The 10488-nt window shown below is 41.4% G+C and overlaps 1 long non-coding RNA gene across 1 annotated transcript; it reads left to right on the top strand.

The window, feature by feature from the left end:
- The first annotated feature begins 822 nt into the window (after positions 1–822).
- On the top strand, positions 823–7619 carry LOC310882129. The gene is made up of 4 exons (XR_014572821.1): positions 823–938; positions 2485–2563; positions 3007–3046; positions 5501–7619. It is a non-coding gene; the product is annotated as an uncharacterized lncRNA (long non-coding RNA).
- Positions 7620–10488: the final 2869 nt, after the last annotated feature.

Genomic DNA, 10488 nt, shown 5'->3' with positions numbered 1-10488 from the left:
AACCAAGCCAAAGCTCTATTATTGATCTCAAATGTCCTCTGCTTTTCCCAGCAAGGCACTGGAAATAGCATAAGGCTCTCCACTCGCTTGGCAGTGCAGCCTACCGACACAGCGGGGAAGTGACACGGGACTCATCACATGGCAGAGACAGATGGGCTCTTCCTGCCCTCTACCTCCCCCCTTTGCCTGTGCTTACTTGAATGCCCTCCCCCCCTTCTCCTGCAGGCTCGGCTTGAGGGTCTGGATAACCACACCAGTTTTTGAACGTCTCCACAGACTACCAAGACATTACAGGGGACGTTGGCATTGGGCTCGTCCCTGAAGGTCCTCCACCACATGGGTGGCTGCTGAAGGCATATTGCCCCTTGTTGCTGAAGGAGGTGGAGGCCCAATTAAAGTCCTCTGAGGGACTCCAATTATCAGGTAGGGCTGCCTGTCTCAGCAGGATGGCCACAGCTATGGAGACAATACTCTCACGATACTAACATCTGCTGAAATGCACAAAGGCAGTAGCCAACAAAAAGAGAAAAAGCAAAGGAACTTCTGTTATGACTGTTCCTGATGATTTATGCTGTGCCTGGGGCTCCCCACACCCTGTCCTCCTCTAAAGAGAGCATGATTTGGTTCCGTTTGGAGAACCTGAGGTGAAGTAAACCAGCTCAGTGGAGACAGTTCAAAGGTAATTAACTGAGCAGAGACAGAGAACAGACTCCTGGGGCTGAAGCTAGGGAGAAAACAAGCCTGGAGGTGCAGGAGACTAGTACCTGAAGGACCCTGAGGAGGGCCTGCTACTTCATCATCACAGGCGTGATCACTTCAGCTGAGGCAGGTGGGAGTAAGAGTTACTTCAGATCTGCAGGGCAGGGTCTCCAGGTTAACTTCTCTACCTGGAACTACCATGTACCCCAGCAGAAGGACGACAGTACTTAAAATTGCTGGTTTGTGATGATCTCCTCTCTGAGCTTTTATTAGTCCACAGCTGTCTGTCGTGGGGTTCCTCTCAGGCCCTTCACGATATGTGGGGCTGTGTCAGACAGCCTTGGAGCGGGGATGAGGCAGAGTGGCCACTGGGAGAATTAAATAAGACCTTCTACTCCATCTGATGAAACCATCAGATACACAAGTTTGGTTCCAAAATATCTTGGATCTGTCTTACTAATCATAATTTGTGTGTGCTATGGCTATGGGCCAAGGCTATAGCGAACAGTTACCTTGTTGTCTGATAGCAATTCTCTCCTCTTTTTGTCACCGGTAATTGTCCTCTTGATCGCAGCCATGTGGTCATTGCTATTATAAGGAACTTACAAAATGCTAATAAGGGGTTGCTTGTTTGTTTGCCTCACTGCTACCTTGAGGCACTTCTCTTGTGCTTATTGCCCATCATTAAAGCCTGTCCTCCCTCCCCGGGGTCTCATTTCCAGATAAGCTCTGTGGCCCCAGGAGACACTTTGCATAGTTTAAAAATTAGCACTCAGGCTGAAGATGGGAGGATTGCCAGCTAGTCAAGCAGCACTAAAAATCATTTCTTTTTTATTCTGCCTGTCTCAGTGATCCACCTTCCAAAAGCAAATTATATGCTTCAATTTCCAATGTTTTCCCTATTCTTGCCTTACTGCCCTGTACTGTCTATTGAATTTTATTCTTAGTTGTACAGATCATTGCACTGTTCCAATGAGATATAGGCCTTAATTCTCCTAGTGCTCTTTCTGTTTTGTTTTGTTGTTTCTTTTCTTTTTTTTTTTTCTTCATTCTTACTAAAATAAAATGGGAACCAAATAAACTAAGAGGTGGGTAGAAGGGAATAAGGAGGAGAAGATAAAAGCAAGACTAATGGGACACTGAGGAGGAAGATTAGGGAACGGAGAGAGTAGGATTAGCAGACATGGGCCAGAATACAGCTGAAGTCAAGCTGTGTACGTGGACTATTTACTTCACTGCTGTCTGGGGGGTGTGAAAGAAGTCAGTTGAATCTCTGGAAAGGATTTCTCTGTTGTCTAGAGACCACTCCAAACAGAAACAGGGGGCATAGGAGGTCATTCAAGCCCATACATTGCATATTTAATCATCATTTCCTCTAATGCAAGGCTTATTGCCACAGGCATGCTTTCCATTTTATGCATCCCTCCCTTGGGCTGCACATAATTCTTCATATTGTGGCTGACATTTGGGCATCTAAATTACAGCTCTCTGTCTTGCCTTGCAGACTGCAATGACTTTCTTGGCTTTAGAGTATTTGCTGTCCAGATGGTTGCTGTCAAACAAGAAACAGGTGGCAGCACTGACGTGTGGTTTGCCTATAAATTTCTTCAGAAAACAAGACAAAATTGCAAAATGTTCTTAAGCTGGACGGTCTGTATTATTAAAAGTCACTTCATCGTAGGTAGCTTACTAATCTCTGTAGGACTCAGGGAGAGAAAGCCTTAAAGGAATCTGTGTGCAACTTGAAGACAACTGTTTTTCTGACTTGCATGATCTTTCCCCCAGCACCTGACACTGACCTTCTGGGCTTGGCACCCACCTCCTGTAATTTCTTCTTTCTGCAACTCCTCCATTCGTTTACAGGGTGAGTGCCCAGAAATGGATGTGACTGCAGCAACAGAGAGGGCGTTGGTGAAGTGGGCACAGAGGAAGGCGGGGAAAGCCCAAGGAGCGGTGTGGGTGCTCTGGGGGTGCAGGACCCCATCACCCGCAGGCAGGCGTCTTCATTTAATCTCACTCATGCATTCCCTCCACTAGATGGTACTAGGGCAACACATTTGTCTTTGCAGGCTTTCCCAGTGATGATAACCATAATAATATCCTGCGTGTAGAATCAGTAGGCTTTACTAAGTGCAAGAAACTTCTGGTAATGACCATTAAGCTTTCAAGGTGAAATACTAAGAATTTACTAAGGGCCAGCAGACAGGTGTCCTGAGCAATCATAGCTTGCTGTTGCATCTATTATGACAATGTTTAATTGCATGTATCTTGTTTCTTTTTTCAATATTTTTTTCCTTTCTCCTCTAGGGGAATGTGTAATGCAGAACACTGTTACAGAAAACACATGGTAAGAATTATGTTAAAATTAGACCCTATCACTACCTTCTTCCCCAGAGTTGCCATTTCATGATAATTAAATTCATTTTCCTGTCCTCACCAACACATACATTGCTTGCTGCAATATGTGGTATCCAAATCAAGGCAAAAGTAATTCTGGTAGTTTACTGGTGTCACTGGCAGCCAACAGCCCAGTAAATGACAGTATCTATGATTTCAAAACATTCATATGTCTTACACAGATGTTTTTAATACTGAGACTTCCATATCTTTGGGATTTTTTTTAAAGAGGAAGGGTGAGTGAGCGTGTAGAGAGGAGCGAATCTCCATGTTTGTAGTGATACCACAGTTCTTACAACCTAGGTGGAGCGCAGTACTTTATTCCATGGACAGGACTGTGAAAATCTTTGGCTATTTGAGTTGTAGGATCATGTGAGGGAGATGGGTTGCATTCTGCCATTCTACTTCAAGACAAACAGAACTGCAGGAAGGTTTGTACAACTTCTCAGCTAAAAATGCTACACAGCAATAAAGGAACAAGCCTCCCAGTCTGTGCTGGAAGCTTTGTCAGCTCATCAGATGAGCGCAAAGCTGTCTGAAAGAAAAAAGAAAAAAAAAAAAAAAAAAAAGGACTAAATAAACACCTCACTATTTAGGCATGCTGGCCACACCACCACATCTCTCAGACTTTTAAATCCAAGAATCACTGAACTCCTTTGGAAGAAAAATTTTCAGACTGTCTGCAAAAATTAGCCACAATTTCTTTCATTTAAAACCTTTTCATATTTGGGCTCAATCTTGAATACTTATCCACTACTTTTGAATCACCTTCATTTTATTTGTTGGGTTTACATGTATGTTAAGGCATGTCTCTATGTTTTCTGTGTGTGTGACTGGATATATATCCCTTCTCACATCCTATGACTGTAAGACCTCCTTGAACTCTAGAAAAGCATTGGAAGAGACAAAAGGAAAAGATAATGGACCCTTCACATTATTTCTTGCTTATAATTCTAGAAGCTTTTATTGGTCATTAGTGTTATACAGTAATGTATGAGATTCCTCAGGAAGCTTCAGGTTGACAGTATCAATCTCTGGCCAAAGTGTATGTAAGATGTTTTGAGGGCATTATTAATGAAGAAAAAGGGGATTTTCATAGATGTCATTTTTTAATGTAAGTATTTCAGAATTCTATTAAAAAAGCTACTTGAGGGAAGACAGTTGGAGTTAGTTCCATCAGCATTAAAGCAAGATTAATTTTTACTTTTTTTTTTTTTTTTTAGAACTGGTACCATTTTTTATGCTTCTAAAGGGCTTTTCTGCCTGCTAGCAACTCTTTACTTTCTAATGAACCTATGACTGACAGAAAGTTGAGCTTTTCTTTCCTTCCACTAATACCACCATTGTGTGTGCCTTGTTAACCAGCATTGTGTATCAGTCACAAGCTGACTCCTTTGTGTCTTTGTAAAGTATCAATTTAGTCAGCATTATCTACCGGGTAGACAATGGCCTTGGTAAACCCAACGCAAAATCCTGTAACATCATAAGACCTAAAAACACTGGTCCAGCCAGGAGAGGCGGTGAGGATGTGGACGGGGAGCTGGCTGCCCGTGCGAAGGAGCAGGTGGGCATCAGGGCAGGACTGGCCGTGGTGGCCGGCCACGGCACAGGGGCAGCTCAGGGAGCATCTTCACCAGGGCCACTGGTGGGGTTGCTTGGCTGGAATAAAACTGTGTCACCCAGATCTGCCTTCCAGCCCAGCTTCTACTTGTCTACACTGACATTTGACGTCACTGACAAGTTCCCCGTGCCTATTTTGATTTTTGCTTGATCAGCCATTTCCAATAGCAAATTCATTTTTCTGTGTTGAAGAAACAAAAGCAAACCCCACGACAGAACCTAGCAGCTTGGTTGCTGGACTTGATACTCTACAAAGAGTTTACAGCTCCTGGTACTTACAGACCTGTGTTCGCTCCCCATCCCTCTCTAGGTAGGCTTAAAAGGGAAGGGTAGGCCAGTTTAGTCTTTCCTTTTATGTTTTTTTTGTTTTGTTTTGTTTTGTTTTTTTACAGCCTAGGCTATGGTCAGCAGAAACACCCAGCCCCCATTGCACTAGAGAGGGGGAGGGCAGCAGCTCTGTGGGGGTTCTGTGTCTTTGGATGAAATTGTCCCTTTGTTAGTCCAAAATAGCACAAATTGGGCAACTTTCCAAGCATGCAGTGAAAGACGTCTGTTTGAGACAGTGCTTAGAGAAGGCTGAGGACGGAGGGCTGAAAAAGAGGTGCCTGCCTGGCTGGGTTCCCGCCGGCGTGATTAATGTAATGTTGCTGGGATTTTACTGCATTATTAATGAAGTGCTAGGGGAGCCTGGAGCACTGGAAAAACATCTTTGGAAAATTATTACTAAAAATCTGAATTGGTGCACCTTTCCTATTATTTTATTTTTTTTTTTCCTTGCCCGTAGATTCCTTATCGTGCTGGAGAAGGGCTATAAATAATAACCACGGGAGCAAGGCCACGCAGGCGCTGCTCCCTCCACCTCCCCAAGGAGCAGCGGCCCCAATGCTGGTGGGCTCCAGGTGCCACCAGCCCGGGGTGGGCTTTGCCTGGGAGCTTCACCCACCGAGCCCCTGCTGGCTGATTTTTTTTTTTTCGTTTTTTGTATTGGCTTTGCCGTGCCTTGTTGGATTTGTTTTTTTGGATTTTTTTTTTTCTAAATCTTCAGCTCTCACTATCTGTACTTCTATCGTGTCATCTTTTCTGACGATGGCAGCTGTGGGTTTGGCTTTGGGGTGTGTTTTTGTTGGTTTTGTTGATTTTTTTGTTTTTTAAATGCTGTGCTTTCAACCAACGTTTGCTTGTCTGAAGCTTCCCGTTGCTAAGAGACTTCTCCCCTCCGCCCTTTTAGCAGCCCGGTTGCCATAGCGCTGCCAGCCTCTGCTGGCAAGTAGCAGAGAGCAGTCATTACTCATCCCCACACCCCCCTAAAAAAGAAGGAAAAAAAAAAATAAAATCAGGGCTGCATGTGCAAATACACCTTTTCTTTTCTTATTAACTCATTTCGGGGACCCGGCGGGAGGATCCCTGCACACGTTGCAGCTGCAGATGCATGTTGCGGTATTTTCTTGCAGAAGTTCTTGGCTTGGTCTCTGCGTTAAAACAACACGAACTGCAGTGCTGACTCATGGACACCTGTGACGTTGTTCATGGCAGCAACAGATATTTGAGGATACGCTTTCCAATACATGTTTTGTACCTGTGCGACTGGCATTGCACCCTCCACGGGTGTAATTCATTCCAGTGTAAGCTCTGCAGCTTTGCAAATCAGAGCATCGTTCCTTAGGAACCCGGTTATATGGCTGGAGCTTTTCTCATGCAGTACTTTTTACTAACAGTAACAGCATACTTACCTAAAATGTGTGGTGTGCTACCATCGAAACCTAAAGGAACACACCCTGTTTAAAAGTTAGCTTTTCAAATGCAAACAACTAAATTTTATGAGGAATCATTTCCAGACAAATAGAGAGTCTTCCATATTTTTTTTTAAGGAAAAACATATCCCCAGTGGTTTGGGTGAGAGGAAAGTTAATGTCATAAAACTTGCTAAACAAAAAGGAAAATCTAACATCTTTCCACTCTAAAATGGTGAGCTTTCTTGTTGTCATTCTGCTGATTGCCAGGCTTTACCAGCCGGGTGCTACAGGGTGACAGGGAGCATGGCAATACGGACTTGCAGGTCTCTCATCAGCCATGCTATTCACTATGCCTAGTTAAAAAAAAAATGTGTTTGACTTCTGTATAAAAATGAAAGTGGTGTGCATATAAAACTACCTTTAATATGCCTGCTAATAAAAAATTTGGAAGTATAAGATTAGCCATGTGAGAATGTAATTTGTGTGAGTTAAATGTGAGATGATTTTGGGGGGAGAGAGGCTTTTACCCCAGTGAATGTTAAAAGCAGTACTTGAGTTTGACATAGGATAGCTTCAGTTATTCTGTGATTTTAGTTTCCATTAATCACCACAAAACCCTCCACCTCGGTTGTCAGTATAAAGCCTCTCTTAACATCCAGAGAACTTTCTTCCCACGTTCTGCAGTTGGTGAGATATTGTGCTAATAAATGCAGCGAGGAGCTAGACTCCGTGTCCTCAGATGCCCTTCCATTTATCCAATCCGGCATCTGCCTACTTGAACAAGTGCATCAGATACAGGCAGCCTGCCAGCTATTAAAATGTTACACCTACCGCCATGAAGCTAAATTGTACATTTTGTTTTCCCTTGTCCTTGAAAAGGGCTCACTCCTGAAGTAAGAGGAATGTGCTTAATGTCTGCTTGCCTTAACTTCCCTCTTTACCCAACTATCCGTTCCCTGATTTGATATTTTATATTCTCTTCTCTTCATGCTATTTTGGGAAACAATAAATATCATTGTGCAAGGAAAGACATTTAAGAAAGAACCTTTGTCAATGGTATGGAAAACGGATTTCAAAATCCATTTTAACTCTGATGAACCATAGAAATAAAATATGGTGAAAAAGATAAAGAAGTGGGATCGTTTCAATTTTTTTTATTTTATTTTTTCCAGTTAGGATGTTCGTATTCTTCTTGGTAGTTGACCTGAGATAACTTCAGCTGAGGGGTCCCTGTGCTATGTGGTCAGAATCCAGATATCTCTGAGAAATACTTTGATCTCAATAAATTGGCATTTGCTTATTAATTTAAAAAACAAACAAACAAACAAACAAAACACTTCTCAGATTTACTTTTTGTTATTCTAAAGGAATTCAAGATTTGAGAATGGATGTCTTTAATAAATTAGAAATTGAAGGTCTATGGTACAGATATTTTAGTTCTGGAAATATTGATTTATGGGAAAATATTTCCCGATTTATTATGTGGAGATCCTTGCCTAATCACAGAATTAGGTGAAGATCCATACCCTCACTCAGATTTCTTTAGTTCTAGACTTCATTTCGTCCAGAAGAGAAATTACTGGAATAAAGGTTAAATATCCAAATCAGAAGTATTATTGCTTGTGTTCCTTGATGTTTGGAATGGTAATAGAACAAATTGAACATTAACCTAGTAGGACCAAGGCTTCTCTATTTGCCTGGTTTTGACATCTGAATTGGGTAATAACTTCTCCTTGCTGAAATTATGCAATGGTTGGTAGTCAGTCTCTCATTTCCTCAAGCATTTGTGCACAGATTACATCCGCATATTATATTTTATTATGACTCATTAAAATGCAAATCGACAGCAGTATGCTATCACAGTTCCAGGATAGATCTACATCATTGAATAGCTATACATTTTGATATCTTTCTCATATCCAACACAACACATGACCTGAAATGCACATCAACATCTTGCTTTCTGAGTGTCTGAGCAAGGTTAGCTTTATGCATTGTTAGTCTCTCTGTACCTCTGCATCTCTACCTGTTGTGTACAAGTCCTCTTCTTTGTATTTCTTTCCAGTTTCCTACTTTTTTATCTCCATGTTCACCTGTTCTCAAGGTAGAATCACTGCCTCATGGCTTAGATACTTCCATGAGAGCTGTCTGATTCCTATACTTCATCTGACTATCACAGTCCCAATTTTTTTCTCTGCTCACATAAAACATGGATTGCTGCTTTTCCTGCGTCACTTCCATGTCTACTTGTTTCTTGTAGTATTCTCTCTTCCTATCTGAATCTCTCCTCTAATCCTGTCCGATGCAGTTATTTGATTCTTTACAAGGCACTTCTAGTCACCTAAAATGTTTATCAGCAAATGCTTTCACCATCCATAAATTCTGAAAGACAAGATATCAAACTGACCCAACAGTACATTGTCCTTATGGCTGGTGCCAGACAGGACATTTACTTTGTCCCTTAAAACCTTTACATAATGATAGCTTTACATCAGCACAATTTCCATTTTGCTGAGTCTTAGTTACTCTGGTACTAGAATTAAATTATAGGAAATTGTTGTTTCTCACCAATTATATGCCTACCTTCTTCCCGTATTTTCTACCATTGACTATACTCTGATATTATAATGATGATTTTCCTTGCCACACAGACTATTTTTTAAAAGAACTGTTCTGTAAAATTACTTCCCTCTGACAAGGTAAAATTCCTTGATCTTAGCATCTATTTCTTGAGCATTTATGATAAAACCTAAAATTTGAATCCCAAGATTCAAATATATATTCCTTTGCTTAGAGAAGATTACTGTGAAGGAATGTCCAGTTTTAATTCAGAGCAGCAATCTACCTCTTTCAAAGACCCCACTCTACTGACAGGAGGAGTCATATTCATCTTTCAACTCCACCAAAAGGATTACATCCCCAAACCTTGGGCTTTGTATCGACTCACTTCTTTGTGCCGCTGGCTTACTTTCTTGTGTTCCTGGAGCTTGGTGCTACTGGTACAGGATCTGTGGATTTCTCTGAGTATTAATTTGGACATCGAGTTACTTGAACTTAGGCCGTGGTTTTGGGAAGGCCCATGTTTACCTGGCCACAGACAGAGAAGGCAAACAAAGATGAGCGTCCTGAGAAATGAGATACTGACTCTAACTTTCACCTGCTACCAGAGTCACAACCAGGATTAGCTGAATCTGGGGCTACCGAGACTTCGTTTAGATAGTTGTGACTGAAGAAGGTTGAGGCACTCTGGCTGCTTTCAAAATAAATATGTTGATCATCTGCTCTCATTGGCTCCTACTCCAGTTGGCTTACTTGAGTTTTTAAAAGTAGCGTCTGTTTGTCATGCACCTGGTGTAATTCTATTTTTGTACTACTATGAGGCATTTTATAAAGTACATAAATCATGCCAAGTACTGCAGTATTTTCAGCATGTGTATGTGTGTGTAATACTAGCACATAGCCCCAAAGAAAATCCTTTGTCAGAATTATAGATCTCTAGATATTCATTATTCACCATTGTTTGGATTTCTGTCCAAAACATTTTATTATCCTTTTAGTTTGATAGCAGTTTTCTAGACCATTGTGCAAGCTTTAGTGTTACTTAGCAGTTAATCTCACCCCAAAATGGAATAACAAGCTTCTTTGTCTACCCAGATTCACACTGTTTGCTGTTTGATCTGATCAAAGAAAAAGTAACACCATTCATTTTTGTAGTACCACTTTTCTTTCCACTGTTCTCTCAAAATACTAATATAGTGCATGTACAGCTGTGTGTGTGTGAGTGTAACAACATAGAAGAGGTTATAAGCTTCAGTCTGAAACAATGTGTGCTAGGAAATAATAGTATCCATTAAGAGTAAATAAGAGAAACTCCAGAATGTTCTGTGGAGGTTTTGGAGGATTGGATGGGATCCATAGATGCTCAGATGTTGCTGTGATGGAGGCCTTCAGAAATGAGTGGATAGATAAAAACGGTATTTATCTTTCACTTTGTTTGTTTGTTTAAGCTTTGTATATGTGAGATTTCTTTCTCAAGTAA

The sequence above is a fragment of the Anser anser genome (genome assembly GCF_964211835.1).
Source record: "Anser anser genome assembly, chromosome: 1".
NCBI classification, from domain to species: Eukaryota; Metazoa; Chordata; class Aves; order Anseriformes; family Anatidae; genus Anser; species Anser anser.
Note: the sequence above shows the minus strand (reverse complement) of the source record. Positions and strands in the feature narration are given on the sequence as shown.